The sequence below is a fragment of the Peromyscus eremicus genome, chromosome 1 (assembly GCF_949786415.1).
Source record: "Peromyscus eremicus chromosome 1, PerEre_H2_v1, whole genome shotgun sequence".
NCBI lineage: Eukaryota > Metazoa > Chordata > Mammalia > Rodentia > Cricetidae > Peromyscus > Peromyscus eremicus.
Genome location: NC_081416.1, coordinates 107943391 through 107966539, shown reverse-complemented (window position 1 = coordinate 107966539; position 23149 = coordinate 107943391). Strand labels below are relative to the sequence as shown.

Sequence of the window (23149 nt, the reverse complement as noted above, 5' to 3'; positions counted from 1 at the left end):
TTTCAGAGGTAGAGTTGATAGGAGCAGATGCTTGATTGAATATAAACTTGAGATTTGAAGCTGGATTCCTTACTTAGATTGCTATAACTGGGGTATGCTTCATCAAAGGCTTCATGTTCTTTTAATGTCTATTAATTTGTCTAAAACCACCAGTCTATAGTATAATTTTAGCTATACAGTAGTTCTGTGACATTTGACATTTATACTGATCTTTGAACTTTGAAGAACATTTCCTTTTGCTGTCCCTTTAAATATAAAGCTTGACAGACTTAAAAAAAAATTATTTGGCTAAAATTACATAGCTGAATTTGGCCAAGGTAGGAATTAAACCGAGTCTCCATATTCCCAAGTCTGCAGTTTTAATTCAGAGCAAAAATCTTATATCTCATCATTCTATGCCTCTTCCATCTTTTTTTACCCTATTTGACATGAAGGAGAGTAGATTGTAGGATAGGCAAGGTGGTGCCTGCCTTTCATTCCAGCACTCCAGAGGCAGCATAGGCAGATCTCTGTGAGGTCAAGACCAGCCTGGACATAGTAAGTTCCAGGTCAGCCAAGGCAACACAGTGAGACCCTGTCTCCAAAATAAAATAAAGACAGTAGATTCTGAAAGATTTCTGAATCAAATAGGAAGCAAATAACTCTGGAATTCTTGAGAACATCTGGGGAAGAAGAGACAAGCAGCAGAGAAGAAAGGAAACAAAGCCACAGAATGGTCCTGGCCTTCCAGCCGGCAGAAATCACATCAGTTATGGTACCAATGTTTTCCCTGAGTCTTCCTGTAAACCACACTAACCTGGAAGGTGGTAAAAGACCAGCTGATGACATTGGCCATGACCTGGCAATTATTACAGCGTCTCATCTGTTTAGAGGGCCCAGCATCTCACCCTCCAAATCTGTCTCACTTGCTGACGGACTGGGTTGTCTAAGAGTCTCTATGCAGTGACTATGAAAATATTCCTGTTCTCACTGAAAGTGGGAGCTACCAGTGCTCCATCACTAAAACAATGCAGAATTACAACCTCATTGAGCAGAGGAAACATCCAGTCTTGATCCCCACAAGCCAAAAAACGGAATTGCTCCACTGAGTAATGGAGCTAGAGTTACTTGCAATGATGGCACAGCTATTTTGTAAGTTTTATTTCTCCTCTTCCTCCTCCTTCTTCTCCTCTTCTTTCTCCTTCTTCTCCTTCTCCTCCTCCTCCCCCTTCTTTTTTCTTTCATCTTCTGTCATGCTCTTACTATGAAGAATGACCTCAAACCTCCTGCCTTAGTCTCCAACGTTGGGATTTCAGACAAGTACCACCACATCCCAGGTGGAGCTTTTCCATCCATGTTATTGATTGGAAAGCAGCAAGATGACTGTCTTAGGTGATAGATACATGTGTGGGCAGGGGAGCACTTTCGTCTGCAAGGTTCATTAATGTTTTATAGGCGCCAAAGGGGGCAATGCTTCAGGATGCCTCAAGAGGAAGAACTTTGTAATAAAAGCTTTTGACTGCTGTGTTTCTTTTTAAGGCAGCTTGACATGCAGTCTGCAATAACTGACCTGCCCCAGAGATCAACTCTTACTTGTAGCTAACTGGTTTCATAATGGTGGTCAAGTAAATTGTGCTTAACAGAGAAAAATCAATCCGCAGGCCTGTAATTGTATACCCTTCATCCTTCTGCAGGAATTCATTAACTTTCTGCTCCCATGCTGTCAGCTTTCAGCATGCTCCCATGGCATCTAGAACTGATTGGAGTTAATACAGCTTTAAAGATACATACATGCACACACACACACACACACACACACACACACACACACACACACACGCACACACACAACATTGATACTCATACTTTTACCCCAGCTCTGGTTCACCATTTGAGGACAGGACACACACTCATACTTCAGTCCTGACTCCCACTTGCTATTTGATGTCTGAGATTACAGTGAGACTCTGGTCTCTATCCAGGTCACCCTGTGAGGTCAGAAAGTCAACTGACAATATGCCCCAGTCCCAAGTCTCCACCCAGCTCATGTTGGCCCCCTGTAGGCTACAGTTTTTCCTCATTTATGTAATATCTAAAGTCATTGTAGCAGGCCACCTTGGTCCCTCACTGTTCACAACTCTTCTCCACACCACACCCTATTATCTTCCTTTTTCCTCTGTCAAAGAACACAGGTTGCCCTAGTTTACAGAGTCTCTGTCACTCAGCCTCCTGAGAGATGATGGTATTTCAGTGCATATCTTTCCCCTCTCTTTTCAGTACCTTTAGCAAAACTCCCACATCCTGCCCCCACCTTTTTGCCTTTGCTTCGACCATTCCTCTTTTTATGTATGTTTCTACTCCTCTACTTCCTATCTATCAACCCAATGCTGACCACTAACCCCACTGTGATGTTTTTCTCATTCTCTTTATTTCTCTACTCATACCCATAATAGCTAATATGCTACTATACACAGTACTGCTGGTGTCCCTTTACTCCTCCCAAACAATTGTTCTTTAAGGAATAGCTGTGACATAGTAAATTGATGCTCTCTTTTCATGGAGTGTTTACCATTGAGAACAATTGTAGTTGTAGACAGTTCTCATCTTACAATGGAGGTCTGGGTACAGAGTCTAGTGACCTGGACATCAGTCTAAACAGGACAAATGTTGCCTCAATCCAATTAAAATCTAGTCTTTCCTGAAAAATGCAAATGTCTTCATTAAAAGTAGAAAGGTGACCTGAATTAAAATACTTACCGCAACAAAAATCTTAACCAACAACCCAACCCCAGATGGGCAGGTCCCTGCTTAAAACATGAGGAACATGAAAAACCAAGACAAAGTGTTAGATGTATAGAGGAGTATATATGTAAACATACATATTTAGTAGACAATTTGACAGCATCATCAATCAGGAAAATAATAGTAGGTTCTGCCCTAGGGCCTATGACCTCCCCTGCCTTGGGCTTTTGACTAAGATGACAGTACTAGGCAGGAAACTCTCTCCAATGGAGCAAGCCTCAAATCCAGTTAAAAAGTTGTTGGTTACTCACTAACAGCTGCTCCAGCACTGCGCCAGTACATTCATCCTAGCTAGTGGGTTCTGTTTGATAGATGTGCAGAAGTGGGACAAAATGGGCGTATTTCAGTTTATACACGTGTGACATTCTCAAGAAAAAATTACAGTTAAAAAGATTTGAAGCTGTATGTTTCAGAATGGGTGAGTTTATTTGTTCTGACTCTTTCCACTAAGTGTAAAATTCCAAAACTAGGACAAATATTCGCTTTTCTTACTGCAGGGTGATACAAATTTGAAAAAAAAAATCTTTTAAAGTTAAGTGTTTTTTAGTCTGATATACATATTATTTAAGTATTTCAGTTTAATACAGAACCCATTTATGCTTTTAGGTAAACTGAGGACTTACCTAAAAGAAAATAATTAAAAATTAGTCTTCTAACAATTATTATATTCTAGTTTACAAATAAAGGGTTAAAATGAAGTATTACATAATCCTTAAACTATAGAAAATAAACCCTAACTGTCGTGATAGAACTCTCATCCAGTGACTGGTGGAAGCAGATGCAGAGATCCACGGCCAAACCCCAGGAGTCCAACCGGCAAGAGAGAGGAGGGATTATATGAGCAAGACATATCTAGACCATGATTGGAAAAAGCACAGGGACAAATAGCCAAACTAGCAGAAACACATGAACTGTGGACCAACAGCTGAGGAGCCCCCATGGAACTGGACTAGGCCCTCTGGATAAGTGAGACAGTTGATGAGCTTGAACTATTTAGGAGGCCCCCAGGCAGTGGGACCAGGACCTGTCCTTGGTGCATGAGCTGGCTTTTTGGAACCTAGGGCCTATGGTGAGACACTTTGCTCAGCCTTGGTGCAGGGAGGAGGGGACTGGACCTGCCTCAACTGACTCTACCAGGCTAGGCTGAATCCCCAGGGGAGACCTTGCCTTGGAGGAGGTGGGAATGGGTAGTGGATTGAGGGGGGGAGGCTGGGGGGGAGGAGGGAGGACAGGGGAATCCGTAGCTAATATATAAAATTAAGTTAATTATAAAAGAAAAAAAAGACTAAGATAGAGGCAGTCTGTTTATTCAGAATCCCATTCGCAACAACAACAACAACAAAATAAACCCACAAAAAAACTTGGAATAAACTTAACCAAAGCACCAAAAGAACTCACAATGAAAACTTTAAAATACTGAAGAAAGAAATAGAAGATGACAGTACAAGTTGGAATGCCCTCCCATGCTTATGGATGGGTAGGATTGATATTGTGAAATTGGACATCCTCTAACAAAAGCAGTCTCCAAATTTAATGGAATCCTAATCAAAAAGCCAACTGAATTCTTCATGATACAATAGAAAACAGTCTTAAAATATGTCTAGAAGCAAGAAAGACTTCTCTAGTAAGCAAAACAATTGTGAACAATAAGAAAGAATACCTCTGGAGGAATCATAATACCTAATTCCAAGTTCTATATACTACAGGACCATAATGATAAAAACAGTGTGGTACTGGTACAACAGACATATTAATCACTGGAATAGAATAAAGATCTAGCTATAAGGCCGTACGTCTACAGCCACTGTAGTTTGGACAAAGAGTCCAAAATGAACACCAGAAAAAAGAGCCTCCAAAAAGTGGCTGTTCTTGCTGCAGTAGATGACCTCCAGCCCATGCTCAGTCAAGACCAAAAGAAGTTATGAAAGCGGGTGCGGGGTGGGGGTGGGGGTTGTTGGGAAGAGAGGTCCCAGTGGGAGAGAAAAGGGAATGAGAGGTGAGGGGTCATGATATGGAAATAGCTAAAACACATTATATAAATGTGTGACTCTGAAAAGTGAAAGTTTTTCAAAAGAAAAAAACTTTGTTTTTTTTGTTTTTTTTTAAATTGTTTTCATTCCAAATACTTTTTTGTGTGATAATAGAAACTTATACAAAAGAGTACAACCCCACATAACATAAAACTTAGATTAGTTTGCTCGCCCTAGCTAAAGCCGGAGACTTCTAGAGCCATGGGTCCCATCAAGACAGCCATTTGGTTAAGATCAGTTAAAAACTAATAATAACCCTATTTTTATCCCTGAGAACCCATTGGAATTATTTATTTGTCTATTTATTTATTTAGTTAGTTAGTTCCTAAACACTGAACAGATTCTAATCCTCAGTTCTGCTTTTCTGATTGTTTCTGATGAACAAAACACATTTATCATTTTTTTAGATGAAATAATTACATGAAACTACTTCCTTCATCTGGCAAGTTTGGTGAGCTGTTTGAGTTTCATTTTTTTTTTAAATCATAGACCCAGTGCACTTTAAGTTTTATAAATAGAAGAGGGAGAACAGGTAGGTGGTTACTATGGTAACCACAACATCTGATTTGAGTAGCAACACAGAGGGCAGGAAAACAGTGCCACATTCAGCTGGATTGTACCAGTGATCAATCGTGTGTGTGTGTGTGTGTGTGTGTGTGTGTGTGTGTGTGTGTCTGTGGTGGGGGGGAGGTTAGCGGTGGAGGGATAATGAGCACGTCTGGCTCCACTTATTATACCCTCAGCCAACCAGCACATGACTAGCCTTGACTTCAGAAAATTCATCAACTGTACAATCAAAACAAGGAAGGCTTTGAAAAATGCTTTGGGGAAGGAACGACAACAAATACGGAGAAAAGTTTGCAACTACGGGATCTTGAACTGGCATTCGGTTGCCTACTTCAAACTGAATGAAGAGAGTGGATTAAATCTCAGGTGGATGGGGTCTTTCAGTTTGGTGACTTGGTTTCCCCCACAAAACAGGTGAAATGAGTGACTTCCTCTGCCTCATCCTCCTCTATGCGAGCTCCGCTCTCATCAAGCTGACGCGAGCAGGCATTTCCTGGTTTAGGGAGCCTGCAGGTTCCCGCCAGCCAGATGAAGAATTAACACTAGCCCATGAATAAGTTGTTTACTATCAGTCATCTCCACTATAAAAAAGGCCAGCTCCCCACACTTCAAAAACAGTTTCCTGGGAGGTGGGCTGGGACTGGGGGATAAACATTGTCCTGGATCCCCTCTGTGGGCTCTTCTCGCTGGCTGCCTCCCCTCCTCCCTTTCAAAGGGAAGGATTTTTCCCTTCTGAGAAGAGGTGGGGAAAGGAGTGGGGGTGGGGAGAGGAGGTGAGCGGAGCCTGCACACCTGGAAAGTGATTCGTTTCTCACTTAAGCGCTCTTTTTAGCAAAAGGAGAAGCGATTCCATGTCTGGAACTGGTCCTTTGGTGTTGCAACACACCTCAAACTAGTTCGGTGGCGGGATCGGGAGGCTGACCCCACCTGCTTCACTCCTAAGAGGTTTTGGCCAGCACCGAGTGTCAGGTGTGTGCCGGCCAGGTGGAGTTTCACGCCCCGCCACCGCGGAGCTGCACCTCCGGGGACTCGCCACCCAGCTGCCTGTGGGATCAGCCGCCTGCCACGCTGAAACGCTCTGGAAACTGTCTAAGGCACTCGGGTGAGAGATCCGAGCTGCTTTTCTTAGACATATTGCCCCTGACAGATCCGGTGAGGGAATGACTACCACTGAGATGCAAAGAGCACGGCAGTACCCCCTCCTTGCCTTCCCAGAACAGCGGCCCTTGCCATTTCTCAGCACTTGGTGCTTGCAGGCATCTGCGGCCGCTGCTCTGTGATCCTGTCTGTTGCCGTCTGTGTTCTGAGAAAGCTACAGTCACTGAAGTTTCTCCTCCTCCATCTCAACACAACAGCCCCACAAACGACCGTGGGTGAGATTGCTTCATCAGCGGCTTCTTCACAGTAAGTCTTTCTCTGTGTGAACAGGCTGTGTGTGTGTGTGTGTGTGTGTGTGTGTGTGTGTGTGTGTGTGTGTGTGTGTGTGTGTGTTGGGGGATGGGAGGGAGACTTGTGGCGTTTAGGAATGTGGAATTCTTGCAGCAGATTTAAATGGGTTCCAGAAATGCCTGGGTTCACGTTGACTTCAGAGCAACTGTTTGCTGCATTCATCTTTAAAGTGGAATCAGATCCTGCTTACGGGACAAGCTAGTTGTCTTGCAGGAAGGCAGACTTACTTGTCTAAAAGAACCAGATAGATTTGAATGCTGAATCTTTTACCACTCACCAGCTAATGCAACTTTGAGAAATAGCTGTACTCCACTGCCTTCAGTTTTGTTATCTATAAAATGGCGATAATATTATCTATTTTATGTGGTCGTTTAAAGATTGTAGTTGTGTGTGCAAAGTTAGATTCTAAGATACTCCTCCAAAAAGCACGGTTACTTATTTAGGAGTATACATTTAAGTGTCTGCAGACAGCAAATGATTAACAATCCTAGCTTGCTTAGTAGTTGAGAATGCCCTCTAAGGTCATTATACCTGAGTCCCAGAGTTCCTTTTGGAAACCAACCTTGTTCAGCCATCCACAGCTATGAAATGATAACGCGTTTCATAGATTTGTGGGAATCAAAAGGAGCCTCCTGTGTAAAACCCTTAGGATTGTGCCTACTGCAGAGTAAAACTCAATACATTTTTATTTTATTTTATTTTATTTTATTTTTGCTGTTGTTACTGCTACATGAGTCCAACTGTGGGGCTGAGCGTCTGGCCTCTCTGGGATAAACTTACCTCATTTAATTTTTAAATGGAAGGATGGAAGGGAGTGTCTTCCTCTTAACAGCTGTGTTTCTAGGGGTATCCACATTCCAGTCTATCACCCCACATTTTCTTTGGAAAGGGCATAAACAAAAAGTCAAAGTTCTTTATGATGGAGAAATGATATACAAGATGCTTATAATGCATGTGTTGGACTTAAAATGACCACCTGTTCATAAAGCTTGATGTGTATTTCATGTACTCCGTGTACAATTTTGTTGCCTCACAGCCCCAGCAATTTCCATAGCTTTGGAGTCTTGGAGATTTGCATCCAAGCACTCAGTTCACACAGGCTGGCTGAGAGTAGCATTTGTTAGCATGTCTAGTTTCTGTATTTTTTTTTTAAAGAAGGAGCCTTAACCTGTGTCTCTGCATTCTGATGGTAGTTAATTTGCATCTGGCATAACAGCTGAGCAGCTGGCAACCTGTTTTTGAACCAGCCCTGAGTCTCTCCTCACCCTGCCCCTGGGGTGAGAGAGCAGACTTGCTGGGCGGGAGAGAGGATTTTCCTCAGACTTGGGGAGCTTGTCTCTTACAGTATGGCTTTTCTTCTCTCTACACCAGCTCTTAACAAATCACTTCCCACAGCCCCTTGAAAGTAGATAGATGCCCTAAGCCAAGCACTCTTTGTAAGGAAGCACAGTTAACCACAGGTGTTCAGCATTACCTGATAGACCACCATGGGGGCAGGGACTATGTCTTCTCATACTTGATGCTTAAAAGGAGTGGGGCTTATGACCATGGAAGCAGCATTGTAATTTTCATTGGCAAAACTATGATTGTTTCAAGTTTGTTTGTTTGCTTGCTTGCTTTTTTTTAAATTATCAAAAGCTGTTGTTTGTTTTAAATATATAGGGTACAAGGGGGAAGTAAAATTGGTGTTTGTATAATATATTGTTTAAAATAGTAGGAATATGACACATTAAAGTGGTTCAGCCTTTGAACAGGATAGTGTGAGTAGGACTTCCCTCTCCAGGTTGGCCACATAACCTGATACCAAGCAAATTCCTTTCAAATGCTTTAGTGACCTGTCGCACTGTTTTCAAAATCTGGGTCAGTGTGCAACCTTTCTGTCTTTATATTCTCAATATTACAACTCATCTGTAGCAGGTCCTTTAATCCGAAGTGATGCCATTTCCTTAAGGATACCCACACCCCTCCCCTCCCAATCTCACTCCTCACTCATGCTCCTAAGTTTGTGTTGACTGCGTTCCTCCAGATGTATTGGTGGACCTTCTCAAAAGGCAACCTTGTCAACATTTCCATGATCTTCCATGTCTTCAACAATGCACTGTCAGCATTCCAAAGATCAGCTGTATCTCCAGCAATTCATTGTCTTGTATGAATTTCACACGCACACAGTGTAACTTTTTGTCTTGTTTAGTACAATCTCTCTTTGAAATAGTTTTTTTTTTTTTTAATGTCATTTTGGAGACAAAGAAAACATATGTGATTTTCTTTGTATGAACCAAATAATGGGTGTAGCAGGAATCTTAAATGGTCTTATTAATAAAATCAAACCCAGAGCCAGGTATTGGGGTGAATGCTAGAAGATCAGAGAAGCAGAACAAGACACAGCTACCTCGCCTTGCCAGTTCCTCAGCTGATCCTGTTTCCTCAGACTGGAAACCTCTGAGTCCTCATCCAGAATGAATCTCAGCTGAACTGCTTCTCAAAAGCCTGAAAGCTTAACCAGCCAAATGCTTCTAGTTTCTGGTCTTCATGCCTTATATACCTTTCTGCTTTCTGCCATCACTGCCTGGGATTAAAGGTGTGTGTCACCATGCCTGGCTGTTTCCAATGTGTCCTTGAACTCACAGAGATCCACATGGATTTCTGCCTCTGGAGTGCTAGGATTAAAGGCGTGTGTGCCACCATTTTCTAGCCTCTGTATCTAGCGGCTGTTCTGTTCTCTGACCCCAGATAAGTTTATTAGCGTGCACAATATTTTGGGGAACAAAATACCACCACAAATGGGTGCTTGGTAACCAATAACCTGGGAGCAATTGGCTGATAAGTCAGTAATCATGATACACATGTGGTTTTAGGTAGTAATTGATGGCCCAAAGCATTAGGATGAAGGTTTTGCTTTATGTAGTCACTCACAGGTAATGTACTTTTGTAGCTGAAGTTTGAATAGTATTGTGTGGGGAACTGGTATTAAACCCTGACTTGGGAAATCCATTCATATTGGAGGCTTGCAAACTTAAAGGTGTCTGCAAATGTTAAGCAATGAGTAGCTAAGAGTGGGTGACGTTTGCACACATTAATCTGAGTTTTACAGGCCCTGGGCCTTGTAGCTTAGCCCACTGTTGTCTCCCTGGCTTTCTGCCTTGATGAGGCCTCTGGAATACTTGATAAAAGCATCTCTTTTGAAGTCCAGCTTGGAACAAGTCATTGATTGAACTCTAAAGACTCCTGTTTCATATGCTGAAGGCCCAGGCCCAGCTGCTGTCTTCCTTATCTTAGCTGACCCTTGTTCAGTGCTCAGCTCTCCACATCTAAAAGCATTTCATCAGAGTGACCTCACACAGAGGTGCTCCAGCATGCAGCCAGTTTGGACCAGTTTCCTTCGCTAGGAGTGGGGTATATGGCACTGGCAGAAGAGGCTGCTTGAATGCTACCTTCTTGAGGGGAAATCAGCATTCCAGTCTCAGAACTTAGAATAAGAAGGTCTCCAAGGAGACAACCTTCCCTGGCCTTCCTTTTCTCATCCTCAAACCCAGGAACAACATTAATAACAATAGTAGAGATTAACTGGAGTTGTAGCTCAGGTGATAGATAGGATAGCCTATCATATGCTGGGTTCAATCTCAGAATCACATAAATCAGGCATGGTGATAGTACATGACTGAAGTCCCAATCCTCAGGTCACCCTTGACTACATCATGAGTTTGAGGCCAGCCTCGGCTACATGAGACCTTGTTTCAAAACAACATAAACAACAAAAGAACCCAACGCTTTAGATGGCTAATGAATGGATGCAAAGAGGATCCTGACTTTCAGAGTAGTCTCTGAGTTTGGAGAGCTTTCATTTCAGGCTGGGCTATGAATTGGGAGGCAAGGATGCAGCTGCTGTAGAGTGACTAGGAGCTGGTTTTTTAGACATGGGTTCAGGCTAGGGTCTGTGCCTTCCTAGCTCTGTGAGCTTTCCTATTATTTAACATAGTGTTTGCTGAGTGTAAGAGGCTCCAAAACATTACAGCCTGCAGTGATTCTCTCCCAGGGCTTTTAGGAGGTTCAACCAAGATAAAGATGGCAGCAGCAGTAGGTAAAGTATTGCCTGGTACAGCCTGAGAGCCTGGTAAGCAGAAAAGTGTACATGGCTTTCTTGGAACGACAGCCCCCAAATCATGCCACAGAGACTTATTAATTATGAATGCTCAGCCTTAGCTTAGGCTTGTTTCTTTGCCAGCTTTTTTTTTTTTTTTAACTTAAATCAACCCATTTCTATTAATCTGTGTGCTGCTCTGAGGCTCATTTATCTCATCTATGTACTGTTCATCCTGCTTTCTTGCTTCCTCTGTGTCTGGCTGGCTGGTCCCTGGCTGGCTCCCCTTTTTTCTCTCTGCCTGTCAGCCCCACCCATCTCTCCTCTGCCTAGTTATTGGCCATCAGGTGCCTTAGGCAGGCAAGGTAAAACGGCAATACATTTTTACATAGTTAAACAAATGCAGCATAAACAAAAGCAACACATCTTTACGTAATTAAACAATTATTCTGCAACACAAACAAATACAACACATCTTTGCATCGTTAATTATTCTGCAACACAAACAAATACAACACATCTTTACCTAGTTAAATAAATATTCTATTCCACAACAGAAAAGATAACGTGCAGGCAGATGTCAATCTTGTTTACTTAATACAATTTGTGTTAGAAGCATTCATGGCGTCAACAAAAACAGTTGCAACTTTTTCCTTTCCAAATTACAGAATGGTATTCAGAAAATAAAACAAATACTCCTATAAGGCACAGCAGAGACACAGAAGAGGAAACAGCTACCATCCCCATAGAAAGCTAACGTACGCTGTGCACCAACAAGAACCTGCTTCAACTGTACATGCCAACTTACAGCACCTGCTCTATAGCATGCAAAGTTAGTGGCTGTTGAAAATATCACCCAGACAAGGTTATCTAATAATGTAGTTGACAATATATTGACTATTCCAAAAAAAAAAAAATCAAGCATCTTGTGTATTTTCAAAACAAACCTTACACAGCTTTACATCTCAACACTTTGGTTTAAAAGGAGTGAGTTGTATACAGAGGTTAATGGCCGATAAAAGAAGAAAGCAAAACAAAACAACCAAGCTGCTGGAACCCAGAGCCTCTTCCTCACGCCCTTCATCTTCTCATCTTCTTCTTTGTAGCCTCCCCTTCTCCCTTGTTTGGGACATCCCACCCACCCATCCACTCTGAGTGCAGCCTATCCTTTTTCTGCTCTCCCTTCAGCCTAAGAGACTTCTGTTCATCAGGCTGCCTGACGCCCGCAGTGATGTGAGCATGTATCTCTCCAGTCCTTCACAGCTGGCAGCCGGGGATGGCCTCCTGCTTGGGGACAATGCTCAGGACAGAGGAGGAAGTTGAGCACCTTGGGATCCTAGAGCAACTTCATTTCTTTTCAGGGGTGATATAGGGTTTTCTAAAGGTTCATTTTATGTGTGTTTGTGTGGGGGAGTGGGTGCACGTGTGGGATGGTTTGCATGGAGAGGTCATAGAACATCTTTCAGGAGTCAGTTCTTACCTTCCACCTTGTTGAGACAGGGTCTCTCTTGCTGCTGTGCTGTGTACTCCAGGGGAGGTGGCCTGGGAGCTTTAGAACCATTCTCCTGTCTCCACCTTCCACCTCACCATAGGCATGCTGGGATTGCAGTTGTGGCCCACCACATTTGAATTTTTTGGGAGATTCCTGGGATCATGGGATTACACTCAGGTTGTCAGGCTTTCATGATAAGTACTGTCATCCACGTTTGTCATGTCTTTTTAAGTTTAAGGTTTTTTTTTTTCATTTTTCTCTTCCTTCCTTCCTTCCTTCCTTCCTTCCTTCCTTCCTTTCTTTCTTTCCTTCTTTCTTTCTTTCTTTCTTTCTCTCTTTCACCTCTCCAAGTTCTTAGAAAATTCTACAAACTTGACTGAAGCACCTGGCTTATGTTTCCATGCTTCTCCTGGTTTGCAGAGAAAGCACATGGAATACTTTGCCTCCCTGTGCCTTAGGCTTGCATTGCCTATGCTGGGTTGCTTTTCCCAGCCCTGCAACATTCATCCAGCTCTTCCTGTCCCAGCAGGGAACCTTAGTAGCTGGCTTCAAGCTCACAGAGATCCACCTGCCTCTGCCTCCAGAGTGCTGGGATTGAAGGTGTGCACAGCTCTGCCCAGCTCTGATTCCCTCAGTGCTACCCTCTCTGATGGTAGCCATGCTTATCTTGACTCAACTTTTTATCACAGCTGCCAAAATGGACTTCCAGATTTCACCTCCCTCACCTGCTCACAATGCACTCTCTGTCATCAGTCACCTGGCTAAAATAAGAAGGGAATCACTGTGGCCCACCCAGCCACAGAGCATGTTTCCAGAACATGGATCCTTCTTAGCACATTGTTTCCCCATCCACACACACTTCCTCCAGTCCCAGGCACTGAAAGAGCCTCCTGCCGTGAATTGTAATACAGTTCTCTATTGGGAACTGAATTTTCACCAGCTCCTGAGCTGAGTGTTCTGTGTGTCTGACAAAGTCCTGATGGCTTTAGATGTCCAGGTCTAAGGCTTCTTTGCCAAGCTTTTCTACCCCAAGTTGTTCAGAGTGAGTTGTCCTTTCCAGCCCTGTCCCCAGGGTGCTCTCAGGGTTTAACTTGCTGCATTGTGATTTTCTGTTTATGCTCTCTCTGTCCTCCCAAAGCTTTGTGATGCATTTGTCTTATCCCCTTGAGCAGAGTGTGTACCAGAGGCAGTGGGGGAGAGGGCTTGAGGTCAAACTCATATTCACACCCAAAGAAACACCCAGACATAATGATTCCTTTTCACTTGGGGTCAGTAGGCATAGTAATGTCACTAACTATAAAGTTATTCAGGTACAAAAATCAAATATATCCCAAAGGCTCTGCTGTTACAGTCCTATGACATCATGCCAGGCTAACCTAGGATACCCCAAACCACAGGCAGTAATAAAGCTGTCTAGCTTTCTGTGTTCAGCAGAACAGACCTACCTCTATATTGCCACATCAATGGGTTCACTCTGTTACCAGAATGAGCCAAATTATATGACATCATCCATTTGAAGGATATTTCATGAAGGCAGCCAAACAGTGCCAGCAGGGTTTTTGTGGTTCTCCCCCGGTGATTTTGCAGGCAGACACTGTAATCAGCTGTCACGATAGCTATAATCAATTAGCTTATGCAGTGTTTTTTCTCCATCTGCTCTAATTGAACAGTTGATTTTGTTTTTATTTTCACTTTTCCCTCTCTACTCATTCCCGGAGTGTTACTATGGAACCCTGTGACTAAGCCCCTACAAAACCTGCTGCTGCCTTTTGTAGGATGTGCAGTAAGTAACCCATTCATCCCCAGACCATTTTGCATCACACTGATATCTAAGAGAGCATGTTCATTTGAAAAATACATTTAGCTGGGTGGTGATGGCGCATGCCTTTAATCCCAGCACTTGGGAGGCAGAAGCAGGCAGATCTCTGTGAGTTCGAGGCCAGCCTGACAGCCAGGGATACACACAGAGAAACCCTGTCTAGAAAACAAAAAAAACAAAAACAAAAAAAAGATAACAAAAAAACATTTAATTTGACTTTCCACTAAAGACAAAACTTGATTCATCTAGACTTGAAGATTATTTATATGTAAATGGCAGAGCATTGCATTTACTCAAGTCACTCTGGTGTTGTCATTGTTGGGACCAGCTATGTGTAAATTGTGTTCCTCTGTAGCCTCAAGGAGGAAATCTAGGACTTCCTAAGATTGAGAACTCCTATGCACTTCCTTGAAAAGATAGGAGCTGTGAGTCACTGATGCTGAAGGGGAGCCTAGACTTAACGGAAGCAAGAAGGGAGAGAGGATGGCTACTAGAAAATTCTTAATCTTCCTTTGGTGCTGAGATTTCTCTCCAGTAAATAACACGACCAGGATGTTTCCCTGACAGTAGACCTAAGGACATGGTGGGCGGAGTAGCCATGCAACTTGCAGATATTTCAGTGGTGCTTTTTGTATGCCTACAAATACTGGGTCCTAAATTAGGGAGAGAAAGAAAAGTGAGACATAGGCTCTGCTTACAAGAGGCGTAAACTCCAGGAGAAAAGGAAAGACTTGTACACAAACATACAGCGTTAAAGATGGTGTGAGAGAAGTCTGTGCAGTGGGCTGACAGGAAAGAAGTGCGACTAGAAAAAGAAAGCAGATGTTTTCCCAAATGCTTTGCTATGTGCTCAAAAGGAAGTCATCTCTGGCTGCTCAGTGTTCACAGAAAAATGGGTATAGCCAAATATTTTGGGGCCCATTTTAAAGATCAGTTAGAAAGGATTGACAGCAGCTTATACATGCTCAAGCATAGGTATTGTATGACTGATGCTCACGTTAACACAAAGCACCTCTTGAGAGCCACAGATGATCCCCCCACCCCCACCTCATATTCACACAGATACCCATCTCTGCAGATGCTCAGGTCACTTTTAGAAATAGCATAGCATTTTCATGTAGCTTATGCCTATCCTGGAATACACTTTATTTTTTATTATTTTTTTGAAAAATATTATATGTGTGTAAACAGCGTGCACTGATGAAGTTCAGCCTCCTGATAGTCAGCTTCTCCCTTAGCTCTCACAACTGTTAGTAATCACTGTTCTATATCTGGGCTGACATTTTTAGCTTTCACATATGAGAGAACATGTGGTACTTGCTTTCTGTGTGTGGCTTATTTTGTTCAACATACTGCCCTCCAGTTTTTGCAGCAATTGGCAAGATTCTTCTTTGTGGCCGAATATTCCTTTGTATGTATCTTTTTTTTTTTAATTCATTCATGTGTTGATAAACAGCTAGATTAACTTTTACATCTTTGCCCTTATTAATAGTGCTGTTTAAAAAAAGACACAGGTATCTTTTTGATATCTCCTTTCTTTTGCATACACAGTACACACACACACACACACACACACACACACACACACACACACAGAGTTTTGTTTTGTCTTTTAGGAACTGCCACAATATTTTCTTATATACTTTTTAAAAAATTTTATTTGTTTAATTTCATGCAAATATGTGGCCTGAGTTTATGTAGGGGTACCATGTGTGTGCAGGAGCCTGTAAAAGTCAGAAGAGGAATTGGATTTCCTGCAACTGGGTAGACAGATGGCTATGAGCTGTCATGTGGGTGCTGGGAGCTAAACCCAGGTCCTCTACAAGAGCAGTAAGGGATCTTAACTGCTGAGGCATCACTCCAGCCCCTTTCACAGACTTCTAAATCATCTCCAGATTACATACTAATACCTAATACAGTATAAATACTATGCAAATAGTGTATGAAATTCTCTTTAGGAAATAACACAGAAAAATCTCTGTATTCATTTAATACAGTTTTACTTTCCCTGATATTTTCAATACAAGTTTAGTTGAATCCATGAATATGGAATGCAGGAATGTAGAGATCCATCTATAAATCTAAAGCAAAGGCCACTCAGATGTGGATTAATTTGTCACCAATTCTTTACAAAACTTACCAAGGGACGTATAAAACCAAAAAGCTCAGTAGCTGGTATTAATTTCACAGGGTAGGTAGGGAAAGCCAGGACATAAGGGGAAGAAACCTGATTAAGGACCCCGGGACTTGTTGCCAGGATGTCTCGTGTCTTGCAGTCAGTTCCCACAATTCTGTTTTCTTCCTTCTCTTGTCTCTGTGCTTGGAGATTTGACTGTGAATTTGTTGGTATGTACTTTTCTTCCGTAAAGACTTAAGACAAAAAGGAAAACAGGACCCCATGTCCCCAGGTTTTAGAGCTGAGACCCTCATGGAGTGTTAGGCAAATCTTCGGTGAGCACCTGTGACATTGTGTGCCAGGCATACACGCTGCATAGACTCTGGCTAAGAGGCATTGCAATACAGCATTTTCAATATAACACAACCCTCTCAGCTGCTAGGAAGGAAATCCTTACCTAACCTTGAAAAGATGATCACAGAAGACTCCCAGAGAGAAGTGTCCTGGCTGAGATGTGAAGGACCAAGAACTCAGCCCTGAAGAGCAGGCAGAAGGAACACTGGTCAGAAAGTAGGTCAGTGTCCTGTCTCAGCATTAGCTGTAAAGTGAGAGTAATTAATTCCACAGGCTGGAGCTCCCACAAGTGTCTTGGGGAACCTGGTTGTCATGGGGGACCCAGAGAACAGAAGGATTTTATGTTGGAGTTTTATGTTCAGTGTGAAGGCAATAAGACCAGTTAAATGGGTTTAAGCAAGAAAGGATCAGTTTTACCATTAGGAAAAAAAAAAATATGTTATTCTCATGAGCAGATCGGAGGGAAGGCGGTCATTAAAAAGACAAGGCATGAGCATCATTGGCTAAGGGAGGTAGGTGTAAGCATCATCTGGCTTTCTTCATTGTCCTCTGCATTGTGCAGTAACACAAGGTGGCAATTCCCAGCTCTTTGAGTTTGAAAGGACCTTTTTCTAACTATATGAGAGTGGCTTGTACTTTTAGGTTCTGTTGATGGAGGCAATCTCAGTAATGAGGTGATTTAGTCAAAGCATCACCCACATGCAGTAAATATTCAGTTGGACATACGTGTAGGAGATATTGTTGCCTATGAGATAATTAATACCTGGTGGATTTGAGAATTGCTTGCCCAAACACCAAAAATTTGTGAGAAATTTCAGTGTTCAAACTCAGTTGCAGAGGGCAAGAGTTAGAACTGTGGTTTTCAACAGTGTATTAAGTGGTTCTTTTCAAGGGACTCCTAAATTCGTAGCTGTTTTGTGTTTCTGATACTTAAACAACTATTTGTTTTGTTAACAAAATGCTTAGGAGCAAATTGCTTTGAGTATGCAACCCTTAGAAAAATAGATCCCATTAGTGTGCTGTTGAATTAAAAGTATTTTCAAACCCACCTCAGCCACTTTTGGTATTCAGAAGATGAACCATCCACCAAGCGCCTGCCTGAAAGATACACATGTCCCGAGCTAAGCTTCCCTTCACCTTTGCACTTTCCTGAGTGCTGGCATATGCTCTTTCCTCGAATCAGAAAACAGTGATGTCAGGGTCTCTGAGACACAGGCAGCAGTTGTGAGACAGGTGTGGAATTATAGAAGGTACAAGCACCAGCACAGTAGAGTTTTCGAAACTCTCTGTTGTTGGTTCTCTTTTTTATTTCCTAGTGTATTTTAAAATCACTGCTAAAACTTAATGAATAAAACTGGGATATCTGAATTCTGAAAATATACTCCTTATGCCAGTCTTTGAGTTGCCGAATAGCCCGATGCTCTGGCCCAGCTCCGTAGAGCCTTCCACCATCTGCTTTCTCACTTCCCTTTGCTCACTCTCTCTTGTAGCTACTATTATGTGAGGATGTGAATGTTGCATTTCAGTATTTTCTTCTTCCTTCTCCAAAATTTTTTTTCATGCCTATTCCCAAGTATTTTTCTCTAGATGGTCCTTCCACGCCTCTGGAAGTCTGACTCATTTGCATCCCTTTCCCATTCTTCTAAGCTCTGTTTTTATCTCTGCTTTTTCTGACTACTTCAACTTAAATTGGCTTTCTGTGCTTCTCCACTGGGGGACAGTGTGCTTTCCAGGAGAACCTCGCACACGCAATAATGAAACAACTAGATTCGACTTGTTCCGTGAGGATGAGACCAAAGAGCTCTCCTGCACCAATGTCCTTGTCTATAAGAAGAGAGATCAGGATTTATATGTGTTTTTTTTTATTTTAAAATTAATGTGGAAAAACATGAAAACATTTTATAAATAGTATGGTAATCAATTATATTCAGTTATATTTCCCTTTTATATGTTAATTCAGTTCCCATTCAAATATTTAATGAACAAAATTATTTTTAATAAACATATTTTTACTTTTCCCTTAAATTTTTAAATGTGAACATTCTGTGACAGAGCCACACTCTTCCAATTACATGTTCCTTGGGACTCAATTCCCTTTTAACAGCATACTCTGATTCTGAAAGGCAGTGGAATTTTTCCAATTCTTTCTGTCTAGGTAACACCCAGTGACAAATACCTTAGGGACAAGTATATGAACCCAGCAGTTCTGGGTCACAGAATCTTGTTAAGTTCTCCATGACTGCTGTGACCATAATGCCAACCATGACACCATGACCAAGAGCATCGACAGAGAGCTAGCTAAATGCAACTCTTTTTTTTAATGTTTTTTTTATTTTATAATTGAATTTAATTTTACATATCAGTCACAGATTCCCCTGTCCTCCCTCCTCCTGCCGCCCCCCCTTCCCCCAACCCAACCCCCATTCCCATCTCCTCCAGGGCAAGGACTCCCCTGGGGAAGTAAGAATGTATATGTTGTATGCTGGAGCATCTCACATGGGGGAGTCCCCTGTAGCTCTGGGAAGAGCTTGAGCTTTGATGTTCCTAAGATGCTCCTGGCATGGTAGCTGTTTGCACACAAAGCAAAGCTTCCTGGAAACACTCTGGAAACACAAGGCTCTTCTCTTAGTCTGCCTTCTGACTAGTCTAGATGTGGTTTTTGCAGGATGGCCTTCATCTTAACAACGATTATGTTTATCTGCCTGTAACTTTGTTCAAAATTCTAAAAGGTAGAATCTGGGTACTTATCTTGGTCATACACAGGTATTAGTCAGCCCTAGGTGTCAAGTACAATCACTTCAGAATAAATAGAAAATACACCAGGAAACTTGCAGGACTCCCACAGGGTGAGCTTGATCTGTACCACAATGCCTGCTGCATGATGACAGTCAAATGACTCACAATGACAAGTTGCACACAGACGTCATCCGGTTACCTGGGAAGACCTCATTCTGCAGTAAATGAGGCCACAGAGGCATCCGAAGGAGAAACCTGGGAGGATAGTCATCTAAGCATCAGCAGTGTGGTGCCTCTACTGACCAGAGCGGTCGTAGATAGCATCCACAGGCCCTGGCTCGCACAAAGGCTTAAGGGTGATTGCCTGGACGTTGTCATACTGTTTTTGTGTGTGTATATGAATGTGTGTGTGTGTGTGTGTGTGTGTGTGTGTGTGTGTATGTGTGTGTGTGCGTGAGCCAGAGGACAAACTTGGTTGTTAATCCTCAGGTACTGTCCACCCTATTCTTTGAGACTTGGCCTCTCGTTGGCCTGGAACTCACCAATTTGGGCTGGTTGGCTCATGAGTTCCCGGGATCCTTCAGTTTCTGCCTTCCCAGCCTTTCCAGTGCTGTAATTACAGTCTGTGCTACCACACCCAGCTTTCTTTTTCCTTTTTAAATGAGTTCTTGGGGACCCAAACCAAGGCCCTCATACTTGCACTGCAAGTACTTTCCATCCAAGCCACCACCCCAGAGCTGGTGAGCTGCCATATTTTTGGTCTGGTTCTCCACGTGTGCACAAGGCAAGAAAGAATGTCTATATAGTTAATTTTGAATTTCATACAGAATTTGGGGTGCACAGTCTAAGAAAGAATCGGAGGAGTGGGTGACTCTTAAGGCTGTGATATTACAGCCAAGCAAGCTCATGGGATGTAAGGAAGTCATGAGGCTCAATCTAAATATCAACTTTTATATTCATCAAAAGAAGATAATAGCCAGCCGGGCGGTGGTGGCGCATGCCTTTAATCCCAGCACTTGGGAGGCAGAGCCAGACGGATCTTTGTGAGTTTGAGGCCAGCCTGGTCTACAGAGTGAGTTCCAGGAAAGATGCAAAGCTACACAGAGAAACCCTGTCTTGAAAAACTAAAAAAAAAAAAAATAGCTAAGAGATAGGCTGTGTTAAGTACTATATATTTGGGTTTATTTTGGTTTGTTTGCTCTGTTGGGGTTTTATTTTTGTTTTCTGTTTTATTTTTGGATTGTGTTGATATAAAATGACTGCACGCTCTCAGATTTGTGTCACTACTAATTGTGCCTGTGTCAAACTGTTCATGACATAGTAACTTCTCTCATCTGCTTTTATGAGCCCCATTTTCATCCTGTGATATTTTCCACTTTAACACTTCCTTGCAAATGTTCAAAACACCAAACAGGGCTTCAAAAGGGGAGCAGGACAGTCTAGGATAGTAAGGGCAGTGACTCTGTTACTTTTCTATGACTGTGATGAAACACTTTAACCAAGGCAATATGTAGAAGGGACAGTTTATTTTGGACTTCCGGTACAGAAGGTTAAGAGCCCATCACCATCATGACTAGGGAACGTGGCCCCAGGCAAACATGGCAGCTGCTTCAGCAGCTGAGAGCTCAAATCTCAAACCATAAACAAGCAAAGAGAGTGCACTAAGAAAAAAAAACCCTCAAACCCATACCCAGTAATATTCTTCCTCCAGCAAGGCCCATACCTTCTAAATCTACTGAAATAGTGTCACAACTGGGGACCAAGTATTTAGATACCTGAGAATATGGGGGAAATCTTCATGCCACCATAGACAGCAAAGGGGCAGAGGTAGAAAACCCTTGGTGGGAAAAGCTAGCCTGATTTTTAGACTGTCTTTTCAGTGCCTGCCTGCTCAGCTTAGAACCTTCTCTCTCTTGACAAATGTCTAGGGAAGTTAGGTATCATCTTTGCATTCCAAGTGATTTGTGGGAAAGCTAATCTAGGCACAGCTCCTGAAGACCTGAGTATCAGTAGTTAATTGAAGAGTCAGGGTTCACCTTTTGAAGCAGAAGCCAAGACAATTACATAACTGACTGTTCTCTACTGAGAACAAAACCTACCGATGCTCTGGAAGCTAAATTAAACTCCCAACTTACCTCTAGTCACTAAGCATCATGGGAAGTCTAACACCAGGGTAATAATTTTAATGATGCCCAATGAAACACTGATCTTCATCTTTTAGCCAGTGGGATTTAAAAGTATGCCCAATTAACTGGCCAGAAAACACTAGCTATGGTTGAGCTGAACTTTACAATGTGGTTTGGCGCTTAATGAGCCATCTTGTTAAAAACCTATTTTTTTATGTAAAATTTGGCACTAGACACTCTGATTTGAAACTCCTTTTTCTTTCAGGAAGATTATTTATTGATAAAAAATTGCATGACCTATGTTATATTAGGATGGTGAGCAAGACAGTAAGTGAATGGATATGAAGGAAAGGAAAGCAATAGAATTGAGTATATACCACATGCCAAGCATTTGGCTGTTTTCCCAATAAACCATTAGGTGGAGGTCAGAGAAATGGGCATTAACAGCCTCCTGTTATACACCAGGAAAAACAGACCACAATTGAAAGTCCAGGCTTATTCAGCTAGCACACGGCAGAGCTGTAGATGATTCCACGGTACTTCCAAAGGATGTCCATTCCTCTCAAATAGCCTGGGACACTGACCTTCAGTCACTCAGTTTCCCTAGTTTGTTACCCTATCAAATCATGGTTCTAAAATAGATCTTTAAATCTTCACATTTTAAGGTTAGATTGTAGTAATACTAACAAAGTAAATGCCTTGAGGAAATACGTATTTCTACGGTAAGAACAGAAGACCTTTTAAATCCAGCAACTTTAGATCATCAAAGACAAGGGATATTTGCACTAGTGCCTCACCAGCAGGTAGCCCATGAACCTGTGCCTAGAAAAAATGTCTCCTAGAGTCCCTGTGTAGCCACTGCAAAGAAGCAGCTAAGAAATTTAGTGAACTTACAGCTTTTTTTTTAATGGTTTTTCAAGACAGGGTTTCTCTGTATAGCCCTGGCTGTCCTAGAACTCCCAATGTAGATCAGGCTGGCCTTGAACTCTTCCTCCCAAATGCTGGGATTAATGACCCTAGGTTTCTAAACTTTTTTTTTTTTTTTTTTGGTTTTTCAAGACAGGGTTTCTCTGTGTAGCTTTGTGCCTTTCCTGGAACTCACTCTGTAGCCCAGGCTGGTCTTGAACTCACAGAGATCCCCTGGCTCTGTCTCCTGAGTGCTGGGATTAAAGGTGTGCGCCACCCTGCCCGGCTTTTTTGTGTTTTTGGTTTTTTTTTTGGTTTTTTTTTTTTTTTTGGTTTTTAATCGTGTGTATGTGTTTATCTCTGTGAGTATGTGCATGTGTTTGAGAAAACCAAAAGTCTTAGATCCTCTGAAGCTGAAATAAACAGCGATTGAGAGCCACCCAATAGGAGTTCTATGAATCAAATATGGATCCTCTGCAAGAGCAGTGTGCGCTTTTAGCCATTGTGCCATTTCTTCAGCCCCTCCCCCTACAAGAGATATTTAATTTGGTGATGCATAAGGCCAAGTAGTACAAGAAATTTGTGATCAGATTATATTGAAAATGAGCTCCAGAGATCTGGTCTTTCTTTCTTTTTCTTTCTTTCTTTCTTTCTTCCTTCCTTCCTTCCTTCCTTCCTTTCTTCCTCCCTCCCTC

The 23149-nt window shown here is 42.3% G+C and overlaps 1 protein-coding gene and 1 long non-coding RNA gene across 7 annotated transcripts in view; one reads left to right on the top strand and one right to left on the bottom strand.

Moving 5' to 3' along the window:
* The window catches only part of LOC131917557 (uncharacterized), a 110003-nt gene extending 97336 nt beyond the window's left edge, over positions 1 to 12667 (bottom strand). Inside the window, exon 1 of the long non-coding RNA XR_009380691.1 lies at positions 12386 to 12667. This is a non-coding gene — a long non-coding RNA (uncharacterized LOC131917557). The remainder of the gene's footprint in view (positions 1 to 12385) is intronic.
* Positions 1 to 23149, top strand: part of Dlg2 (discs large MAGUK scaffold protein 2) — an 857262-nt gene that overhangs the window by 612988 nt on the left and 221125 nt on the right. The window lies entirely within an intron of this gene.